This window comes from Danio rerio, chromosome 3, assembly GCF_049306965.1.
Source record: "Danio rerio strain Tuebingen ecotype United States chromosome 3, GRCz12tu, whole genome shotgun sequence".
In the NCBI taxonomy this organism is placed as follows: Eukaryota; Metazoa; Chordata; class Actinopteri; order Cypriniformes; family Danionidae; genus Danio; species Danio rerio.
Window position 1 is genome coordinate 38,456,465 of NC_133178.1, and position 12,215 is coordinate 38,468,679.

Consider the following 12,215-nt stretch of genomic DNA (forward strand, 5'->3'; position numbering starts at 1 on the left):
TAGTTATGATAATGCCCAAATCATTCTGCATAAATCTGCAGATTTTATTTTATTTTTTTAATTCTGCACAGAAATAACAAAGAATGTCCTCAGATTCTGTCTGGCCCTACCGATTAGAAATTGGGTCATTATAGCCCTCAAAATGTAATACAAAAGCTACAAAATGTCATTTCTTAACCATGTGTCATAGTAATGAGAATAGTGGGTGTTTGCTTAAGTCCTTAATTTCTCTGACATTCTCCTCACTGTATTTCTGACAACGTGTGACGTTGTGATCTATAGTTGGATTAACTGAACTATTTATTACAAAAGAAAGGGAATTCTGAATTCTTAAACGGCGAAGTCAACACACCCAAGCGTCACATTCCCAATCACTACATCTGCATAATACTAATTTGCTAGTGTCTGACATATTTACTGTACACTGAAAAAATAGTTCATTGGATTTAATTTTTTTTAAGCTAACTGGTTACAAGCAATTTATATGGGCTGAATTAAAACAAAAAAATTAAACAACTCAGGCTCATTCTGAAAACTTAGTCCTGTGGATGTTTCTGGAGACCGCAAAATACATCCCGGGAGGTACGTATTTTTGCAGTTTTTGTTTGTGCAAATCCACGAGAGGCCCCTGTGTGCGCCTTTTCGCATTTCAAATGTCTCTCATGAATGCCGTTTCTCCGAATGCACTGTTCTCGCGTGAACCCACCAGAGGCCGCTGTCAACCGACTAAATGATTGACTGACCTCCTTACCTAAACACAACCAATTTAACCAATTGCCTCGCCCGCTCGCTTACTTCCCTAAACCTAGCCGACGGTTTACAACAGCCTTCCAGAAAAAGAAAAGCTCTCATCGGATTTTTACCACATTTTGGGATTTTACCACATTCTCACCCTGTTGTTCACTCGTTCATTTTATGTTTTGGATTCTGTTTTTGTCTTACCTGATTTCTGGAACCACTCTTCCCCTGACTCAAACCCGGTCGTCGTCATCATCAACTCCTCTCTGCGTCTCAAGTCCACCAACATGACAAGCTAACTGGACAAACTGACTGCATTGGAAAAGCCATCCACATGGAGGTAAATGTTAATCGCTAAAAGGAACGGCGTCATACCGCCTTGTAGCGTTCACTTAAAAAAATGAAATACAGCCATACGTACCTCTAGCTAAATAATTCACTGTCTCAGAAACATCAGCGGGACTACATTTTCAGAATGAGCCTGTGTTGCGACCAAATGTAGTAATGTTCAACTTAATTTGTTTGTTTAAATTCATTGTATAAATTGCTTGCAACCAGTCGCTGAAAAATGTTAATCCAATGAATAATTTTTTTCAGTGTATCTGCTTTGTATTTTAGTAAATGTAATATGGGTGGCTCAGTAGGTCTGATGGTTTGAGTTCTGGGTGGGCCAGTTTCCATTCCATTTCTGTGTGGAGTTTGCATGTTCTCTCCGTGTTGGTGTGGGTTTCCTCCAGGTGCTACGATTTCCCCCACAGTCCAAAGACAAGCGGTATAGGTAAATTGGGTAAACAAAATTGTCCGAAGTGTCTGAGTGTGAATGTGAGTGTGTATGGAAGTTTCCCTGTTCTGAGTTGCTGTTGGAAGGGCATCCCCTATGTAAAACATATGCCGAAATAGTTGGTGGTTCATTCCACTGTGGCAACGCCTGATAAATAAGGGACAAAGCTGAAGGGAAATGATTGACTGAATGAATAACTATAATATATGTGTGTTGCGTTTAGTGTAATTTGCTTAAAAGGCTATGCTTGTTATTACAAAATGGTATTTATGTGATAAAAAAGTTGGATCATGCTTATTACAAAATATATTCTATGTTTAGATTATTTTTTGACTCATTTATCACATTTGAATGGAATTCATTATACACAGCATACATGCATGCTGTAGATTAAAAGCTCTTCATTTGTTAAAGAGAAAGGTGCATTGTGCTTTAAGTTGAATATCATCCATATATCAAAAACAAAGTGAAGTGACATAAAAGAATAGACGATTAAGTAATAATCACCTGTTTCTGTTGGGTGGCATATTTCTGTCACAGTGTACCTGTTCAAACAATCATACTTCTGTTAACATAAAAGAAAGCATACTTAGTGTGTGACACAGCATCTCCTTGATCTGAGGTCAAAATCCAGTCACATACTTTAGTTAAAAGTCAACCAAATATAATATTTTAATGTAGCATGTCCTGGTAAATATATTTCTAAAAGAGCTATTGACGTGAAACCGACCCAGGTTTTGGTCAAGATCCAAACATACAAAATTGAATTAAAAAATTACTGTAACCCTAACTAATAAAATGTATTTAATACTTTGTATAAAAAGCTCTTTTGGTTATGTTCCATGTCAGTTTTATGTGTGTTTATTTTCTCACCCTCCTCTCTCCGCTTCTCACTCCACTTTGTTGCTTAATGGTTCAGTTACCTGTCCATCATTGTTATGATGGTGCCAGTTCCACAAATCCACGGTAATTTTGAGTTTTGAAGTTTAATTAGTTTAGATCGGGTCTCATATGCACTGAAGATATTGGTTTCATTTTCACTATTTATTATAGTCACCTAGCTTAGAAGTTAGATTTAAAGGGCGAGATTTTCTGCGAGCTTAGGGAGGAGTGGGTGTGGAAAACAGAGCAGAAGAAAAAAGGGGAGTGAGACACAAACCATGAGGAGACCCATGATTTTATACTTTACAAAATTAAAATGCAAAGAAATAAACAATAATTTAATATCCTACTACAATTGTTATTCGTCATTTCATATACACATAACCACAATTTGTTATATCATCATAAAGATAATCGTCTTTATATAAACACTAAAAAGTAATCTGGAGGATTTTAAACATGGCGAGCACGGATGTAGATGATGTTTCTGAATGGTAACAAGTTTAACTGATAAACTCCCATACTGTTCTCTCGACAAAAATGCTTGCTGCAAACCAACAACTTTGCTGTATCGGGCTTGATACCATCATGGGGAAAAACATACAACAAACCTTGTGGATCATGGAAACAAACACATACGATCCATGCCTTGCAGACGAGGGCCTCACGCAGTCATTGGGTCACAGCTTGGCAGGTCTGCCTCGCCTTTGGAAAGAATGTGCTCTCATGAATAATTAAGAAGCAGGGTCTTCTCATAGGATAAGAAAACTCAGCTATGAATAATAATGAAAAAACGACTTTTATCACTCCACCAGCAGATGCACACTATGGGCTCTATTTTGACAGTCCATGCGCAGAGCGCAAAACGCAGGGCGCAAACGCTTTCAGGGCGTGTCAGGACGCGTTTTTGCTAATTTAAGGACGGGAAATCTGCCTTGCGCCGTGGTGCATGGTCTAAAAGGGTTGAGTTTATTTTCTTAATGAGTTATAGGTGTGTTTTGAGAATAAACCAATTAGAGTCTCATCTCCCATTCTCTTTAAGAGTCAGCTGTGGTGCGCCAAGAGCGCATTCGCTATTAACAGGACACAAAGTAAGTCTAAGTGGAAAAAATGAGCATTTCACAAGCAAACAGTTAATAGTTGACAGTTTTTTAATAGAAAACTGTTAAACAGAGCATCTACTGCGTGAGAATGAGAGATAATGGAACTCCTTTCACATTCGCTCTTGGATAGGGAAACCTTTACGCACAGACATCAATTAGCCTATAAATAATTACTTTTGTTTGTTAAGCGCAAATATTCATTTCAAAACTATTTCTAAATTCAGTTCTAATTTCCAGCAAACGAATAAATGAATAATAATAACAAAATGTGCTCAAAAACCAGTTAAACGAGTTACATCCTAAAACACATGTTGTGCCCCATATGGTCCAAAACCTGACAGGTGGGCAAATCTAAGCTTGTATTTAATAAAACAAATATAAATATGGATATTATAAATAATACTGCTAATAATAATAATAACATTATACAAAAGCAAATTGTTATGGATGAACTGAAAAAGCCTCCCGAGATGAAGAAGACATAAAGCAGTGATTTTTCATATGTACACTGTAAAAAAAATCTGTAAAATAACAGTTCAATGACTGTATATTTTAACAGATTTTTTCCGTATACACGTATTACGGGTGTTTTTCCGTTTATATACATTTTCGAATTGCATTGTGGGAAGGGGATCGCAGCTCAGACAGCGTTTGATGGACACCGGGACATATTTCTTCCTCTGTTTTTTCCCTGGTAAGTACGATTAATAAAACATATAACAATTTTTTAGTTAAAAGACTGCTTTATTACCTTTTTATCGTTATTTAAAATGACTTTTGTCTTTTATGAAGCGCCCATGGAAAGTACAGCAGTGAATTACGTTTAATATTGTTAATAAGATCAGACTTTATTTCATTAAGATCAAACTGAGCTATGAGTGGTTAAATGTAATTTAAACAAGCATTTACCTAATGATTTTTTACCTTTTTATGCGTTTTTCTCATCAGTAAATATGATATCTGTTCATTTACAGTTGTTTGTCCGTATTTTTCTAAACTGCCGTGCGCGGGAAGTGGCGTGACGTCCCAATCACCCACTCACTCCCTCTGCACCTGACTGGATTAACGGTAAACGTCAGTTTGTCTGTAAGAGTGTAAAAGGTATGTTAATTATTTTATAGAAATATAAATGTTTTCTTTGTACAGTGCATTGAACAAGGGATAGCATTCAAAGTTTGTGTCACTGTGTAGTTTGGTTGATATACGTTACCTTTAATGAACACTAATGTTAACGTGTTTCAAACGCTCGTAACACCTGACCGTCTGTGTTTGTTTGCATATTAATGACTAATTTCATATTTTTACTGACGTTATCAAATGTTAGCTTTAGTTTGACCGACGTATTAAGGCTGTGTGACCGAGTTTCAGTGGAACAGCTTTGCTGGTTTTTAAGTAAGTTATAAGTTAGACTCGCGTGAATTGGAGGCATTTGTAACTCGGTATGAGGGGAAACACACTCGTAAAGTTTTTATTAGTGGTGGGCCGTTATCAGCATTAACGTGCTGCGTTAACGCGAGACTTATCGCGCGATAAAAAAAAATATATCGCCGTTAATCTATTCTCAACGTTGGGTTGGGAGCTGGGTGACTTTCATACTTTGATATTTTAGCGCGGATGTATACCTGACCGGTGAGCCGTCTGACAAACAAGTGCCCTTATGAATCAAATCAGCAGGATGCCTGACTTTAACTGCAGTTCGGCAGTTTCACTTTAACTCATGAACATTTCATTCATCCCGCGTGACAAACTGGGGTAATAGACGCAAATAAGAAGCAAGAACTGATGAGAGTGTTATGGAATTTAACAACGCTCGCCAAATGGAACGAAAAAAAAACTTCCGCATTTCGCGATGCGTGTTTGTGTGTACAGAGATAACAGAGTGATACAGTACGTGTGTGACATTTAAAAGTATTTATAGTGTTTACACTGTCATGCGTTTTCGGCCTCAAATACAACGTGTACCTTAAAGCACACAATTAAATGTTTGTTGTAGTCGAGTTGAACTGTCATTGATATTTATTTATTCACTTTTAAGAACCTCAAGGGCAGCTAATATGAAGATATAAAGATGAGTTGTTCTTCCACAGTCTTAAAATTCTTCAAACTAATTGTCAGTTCGATTCATTATAGCAAACAATACTTTCTTTACTATTAGGAGATCAGGAGTTTTATTTTAATGAAACCTTGATAATAGAGTGAACTACACATGGTGTTATCGCAAATGAAATCTTTTTATGTAGATTTTAAGTGAGTTTTTTTTTGCACAAATAAGGTTCACTGATATTTTGCTTTGTTGACTTTCAGGTTCTTTCATTTTGGTTATAAGTACATGTTACAGGTAAATTCTTAGATTCAATCCAAACTGAATTTGAATTAATACGGACAAATGAAATAAAATACACCTGGGATTTTAAATGTTTTCATTTTTTTTATTATTCACAACGTTTGTGAAGTCTAAATGTAGACTGTCTCAAACTGAATGAGTGTTATTTTTGTTGTAGGTGTGTTGGTGTAAAAATTGATGCTGACTGGTTAGTACTGCATTTTTAACCATAACAATAATGATTTATATTTAGCATTGCATCTATTGTCATTTTACCAAGAATGTGTTTGCTCTTTCAGAACTCAGGCAGTTGTGCTGGACCCTCTGTACCTTATACAGGAGATGACTGTAAACTTTCAAGTGTAAGAGGTAAAATGTTCAGGGTTTTTCTGTTTGATTTTGAGTGTTTTGTAGATATAAGGTTCACTGATATATGATATAAGATTTGCTTTATGTTTATGTTGTCATTTTGGTTATAAGTACAAGGTACAGGTACATTTTCACAGCAATCTAAATTAAAATCTTAAATCTTACATTCAATCCAAACTGAATTTGAATTAATATGGACAAATGAAATAAAATACACCTGGGATTTTAAATGTTTTCATTTTTTGTTATTTACAAAGTTTAAAGTTTAAAAGTAGACTACGTGCTGCATGTTTCAAACTGAATGAGTGTTATTTTTGTTGTAGGTGTGTTGGTGTAAAAATTGATGCTGACTGGTCAGTACTGCATTTTTTAACCAAAAAAATAAACAATGATTTATATTTAGCATTGCATCTATTATAATTTTACCAAGAATGTGTTTGCTCTTTCAGAACTCAGGCAGTTGTGCTGGACCCTCTGTACCTTATACAGGAGATGACGGTAAACTTTGAAGTTTAAGAGGTAAAATGTTCAGCGTTTTTTCTGTTTGGTTTTAAGTGTTTTGTACATATAAGGATCACTGATATTTTGCTTTGTTGATTTCCAGGTTCTGTAATTTTGGTTATAAGTACAAGGTACAGGTACATTTTCACAGCAATCTAAATAAAAATCTTAAATCTTACATTCAATCCAAAATGAATTTGAATTAATATGGACAAATGAAATAAAATACAGCTGGGGTTTTAAATGTTTTCATTTTTTTTTATTATCCACAAAGTTTGTAAAGTATAAAAGTAGACTATGTGCTGCATGTTTCAAACTGAATGAGTGTTATTTTTGTTGTAGGTGTGTTGGTGTAAAAATTGATGCTGACTGGTCAGTACTGCATTTTTATAAATAATACAAAAAATTAAAATAAAAAATGATTTATATTTAGCATTGCATCTATTGTCATTTTACCAAGAATGTCTTTGCTCTTTCAGAACTCAGGCAGTTGTGCTGGACCATCTGTACCTAATACAGGGGATGACAGTAAACTTCCAAGGTAAACTTCAGGGTTTTTGTTTGATATTGATGCTTTTATTTTTATTATTTGGCAAACCAATTACTTGTACCTATATTTTTACTAAGTGTTTACATGAACACATTTTGCTTCAGTAAGTTTTGAAATTTGTTAACATGTATTCAAACTAAAAAGTACTGGGTTGATGTGGGTGTTTTATCTGGGTTTTTTAAGCTGCTACTGTAATCTGTTAAATGAACCAAGCAGTTATTTATTATTATTATTTATTTTTGCATCATTTGAAATGTTACAAGTTCTTTATTTTTGTAATGTCTGTTTAAAGTGATAAGGAAATAACTGGTCCACTGCTGAATCTCTTTTCTTTTCTCTCTTAGCCACCTGATGATGAGAGAGACAATTTCAATGTGGGCATCTTGATGGTGAGCCAGGCCTTCATGCTGATTTTGTGACAGTTTAATCTATTTAGCGTCATTGTAATAACTTTATTTCAGGATGCAAAACTGGCTAAAAATCTACTTTAAATTTCAACATTAATTGTATGATAGTGTGGTTGATTTAACATTTTATTTAATGTTGGGTTCATTGTAAAAAAATAAGATTTAATTTTGGTTGAATAAATGCTGATTTTGGGACAGTTTTGTCTATTTATTATCATAGAATTACCATTATTTCAGGGTGGAAAACTGCCTAAAAATCAGTGGTGACTTTTTAACGTTGTTTCAATGATAGTTTGATTGATGTTTTAACATTTATTCAATGTTAATTTAACGTAGGTTTGCTCTCTGGGTAAGAACTAACTTAAAAAATGCGAAAAACTTATGTATGTGCCACTTGAATTTTGTATCACATGTTATTGGCATGTTATGGAATTTAACTATGGCAAATAAGTGAGAGGAGATGGAAAGCTATGATGTCTACACGTTTTCCTGAAACATTTTCAAGGTCAATTCTTTCTTGTATAAAGATAGTGGAAAAGAAAGAAATGTAAAACAAAATGGTTTATAGTTTTTTTACATTTTTTTTCTTTCCTTTATTGTTTTTTTTTGCCTTATTTTTGTTCTTGCACTATAATTATTTCTTGTAATATTTGATTAAGTAAATATATATATATTTTAATTTCTTTTAAATTATGTAGCAGACATGTATTTGAATAATTTTACATAATAATTATAATATTTATAATATTATTAATAATATTAATAATTTAACATATAGGTGTGCATATATGTACCCATATATGTACATGTAATATAGGAAAACAGCCAATTTTATATTTGTCACATATTTCAAAAACCTAAATCAAAACCTATATTAAACCATATGTTTATATAGGTTCTTTCCATGTGGACGTGTACCAGACCCAACACACAACTCACTTTTCTTTTCTTTTTTTCAGAAGAAGAGTCCACAGTCACAATAACAAGATCATTGAGCTGTCCCCTAATTGTGGTGAGCTACATGTTTAGTCTCTTATGTGCTAAACATTATGTAGCCTAAGGAAGCAGCCCTGACTCTGGAGTTTATATGAAGGTATGTTTTTACATTTTTAAGTTTATTTCATTTTTATAAGACAAGTAAGTTGATACATGTTTGTTGTATTTACAACAGGAGCATGCTGAGTAACTATCCAGAATGTAGGTCCATAGCAGAAAAAAGTGCACCAAGCAGAAACATACCATCTAAACTCCTTCGATTCCTGTCAGACCAGAAAGACTTTCAGAATCCTTGGAAGATTTAAAGGTAATTAAGCAAACCGGTAATACTTTATAATAACTAAACACTATTGATTAATTTATTAAGCATTAGCAAAAAGTTCTGTTAAGCTTTAACTCTACATTAACAGACCTTAGTATACAGTTTATAACTACAGCTGCAAATGCTGTAATCTTGACTTATAAGCACATCTATAATGTGCTTAATGATTTTGTTTTTATATTTTGTTAATGATTAATTTTTCATTACTAAATTTAGTAAAGCATTATTTACAAACCAGTAATTTAAGAATAGTTGGTGTATTTTTTTCTAATCATTCAAAATGTGTAAGTAAATGGTTAATAAACTATTTAAACTAACATTTATATATCTTATTATTCAGGCATATAGTAATAGTTGGGCAGCACAGTGGCTCAGTGGCTAGCACTGTTGCCTCACAGCAAGAAGACCTCCGGGTGCTCCGGTTTCCCCCACAGTCCAAAGACATAAGCTATAGGGAAATTGATTAACTTAATTGGCTGTTATGTATGAGTGTGTTTGTAAATGTGTGTATGGGTGTTTCCAAGGGCGTACTCATGCTATGCACAGTTGCCTTGAAACTGGAAGCGTGCTTGTCTCCCCCGACGACCCGCACTCACATTGCATTCGAGCCTGAGCATGCTTACATCATCAATAACGCACTGTTCAGTTTAACAAGTGCTCTCACTCAGCACAGTGGAGATTTCTTTATATTGTTATATCGTTTTAGTTGTTCAATATGCAGTGACACGCAGTCAAATATTTCACCGAACAGATCAGCCACTTTTGACGCTCATAAACAATCAAAGTCAACGTGCTGCAGGTACTAGCAGGTTTGCTAAAGGTGCAGCTGTTGTGCAGTGAGGGGTTTGTGTCTTTAATCTATGACAGTTTGCAAGGGACTTTGATTTGGATAAATTAACCACTATTACTATTCAATGAACGCAAACCCCTTACTGCACCACAGCTGCGCCTTTAGCAAACCTCCTATTCCTGCAGCACAAGGAGTTTATGATTGTTTATTAACATCAAAAGTGGCTGATCTGTTCGGCGAAATTCTTGACAGCGTGTTACTGCATCCCAAACGACTAAAACAATATAACTAAAGAATTCTCCTCCGTGCTGAGAGCACTTCCTAAACTAAACAGCGCATCATCGATGATGTAAGAGTGCTCAGGCTCGAATGTGAGTGCGGGACGTCAGGGGAGACGGGAGGGAGGACAAGAGTGCTTCGGCCTGGTTCAAGGCAACTATACATAGTGTGAGTACACACTAAGCTGAAGGAAAATACATGAATGAATAGTAATTGTTATACTTGTATATAAAGTATAAAAAATAAGTATATAAAGTATATACAATACTTATTTTAATAAGTGCTTTTGTTAACTTCATCCAGTTTTGTAGCCTAAAGTGAGGATTGTTTATGCTTTGTAAATCGCCTTATAAATCACAATTAAAGATTCAGTTATATTCTAAAAATGAAATTCATTTTATTGTATTAAATGAAAAATAAATCTTATCTAAAATAAAATTACTGTACAGTTTAAACATAGCTAAATAACACTGAAATGTTGCATCGTAATATATCATAAAATTATTTTATTGTTGTTTTATCCAGTTTTATGTTATATTTTGGCACTCCTGCTATTCAGCAAGGTTTAACTGTCGTTTATAAGGATTTATAAATCATAAATAATCCTCACTTTAGATTAGGCCACAACTGGAAGAAATTTTGTAAATAATGCAATATTAAATATAATATTATATATATATATATATTTTTTTTTTAATCTATAAATAGTAATGTAAAATCAATCATTTAAGTTTGATAACACAATTATTAAACTGTAGCTGTAGCAAATTTTGCAGCTGTATTTATAACCAACTGCTAACATCTATTAATGTAGAGTTAATGCTTAACAGATAATGAATTCACTATTTGCTAATGCTTCATAAATGAATCATAGCCCGTAGTTATTATAGTGTTACCAGCATAGTTTGTTTATATTACTGTTTCTCTCTTGCATTATTGTTCCGAATATTGTCAAAAGTACCTACACTTTATTTTGAAAAATCTTAAAGTGATTTCTCACCCAAAACTGAATAATTGATCATTCATAATTTACCTACTCTCTTGACATTTTAAACCTGTATGACTTTGTTTCCTCTGCAAAACACAAAATATCATATTTTAAAGAATGTTGCTTCTATTTCTCCTATTTTGTTCTGTTGAAGTATGTCAGTCAGACAGGCTTGAAATGACAAGAGTGAGACATGAAGATGATGATAAAACTTTCATTTGTGTAAACTATTGACATGCAAGGAATTACCCCAGTTGTAAGTGAAATGTCATTAGTAATGTTTTTTTTTTTATTTTTTTTTTACAGCCATTGAAGTATCAGTATTGGAGCGGAAGAAGACCCAGTTGTATCGTCTGTTTCCTGCCATCTTGCAGTTAACCTGGTTTCTTAATGTAAAGTACTTGTAATTTGCCCACTTGTCCTCAATTATCTTAAAGCTAACATTTAAAACTAATTTGCTTTGAGATTATTTGCCAAGACTTCTCACTGTGTGATTCACATGTCAATATGTATTTGTTGTGTGTATAACTAGCTATTTGGAATTCAAATGATTTGTATTCATTAAAGAATCTGTTTTAATTGCAAAGTTGTTTTTGTACTAATCATTTTAAGTTCACAGTTAACAATACAGTCTGGAATACATGTTTTGTTTTACTATGGTAAACCATTAGTAGTGTATTTCCCATATGTATAGGTTTATCCTTACCAACTGCTATTTCTATGCTGCTTGAAGAGCATTAAATTAGTAAAATAATATTTTTTTTACAGTAGGTATCCCATTAAAACAAAGAATCTGTTCATTTTTTTCACTGTATATATACTATTAAAAAACAAAAAAGTCCTCTTTTTACAGTAGGTATACAATTAAAACACAGAATCTGTCTGTTTTTTTACAGTAGGTATACTATTAAAACACAGAATCTGTCTGTTTTTTTACAGTAGGTATACTATTAAAACACAGAATCTGTCTGTTTTTTTACAGTAGGTATACTATTAAAACACAGAATCTGTCTGTTTTTTTACAGTAGGTATACTATTAAAACACAAAATAGTTCCGCTTTTTTACTGTTGGTATACCCTTAAAAACACAGAAAATAACCGTTTTTTTATATAGAAAACCCTTAAATTACTATAAAATGGTTCGTTATTTTACAGTAGTTTAACCGTCAAAAAACTGATATTTTTT

General features: G+C 33.5%; 1 long non-coding RNA gene across 2 annotated transcripts; it reads left to right on the top strand.

Moving 5' to 3' along the window:
• Positions 1–4,120: 4,120 nt before the first annotated feature.
• On the top strand, positions 4,121–11,810 carry LOC137490714 (uncharacterized). Of its 2 annotated transcripts, none has more exons than XR_012401144.1 (14): positions 4,121–4,198; positions 4,479–4,605; positions 5,809–5,842; positions 6,006–6,035; positions 6,127–6,196; positions 6,520–6,549; positions 6,646–6,715; positions 6,801–6,828; positions 7,040–7,069; positions 7,177–7,238; positions 7,592–7,636; positions 8,617–8,747; positions 8,826–8,957; positions 11,336–11,810. It is a non-coding gene; the product is annotated as an uncharacterized lncRNA (long non-coding RNA). The 2 variants fall into 2 exon arrangements; XR_011010636.2 differs by having other exon boundaries at positions 8,614–8,747; positions 11,336–11,612.
• The last annotated feature ends 405 nt before the right edge of the window (positions 11,811–12,215 follow it).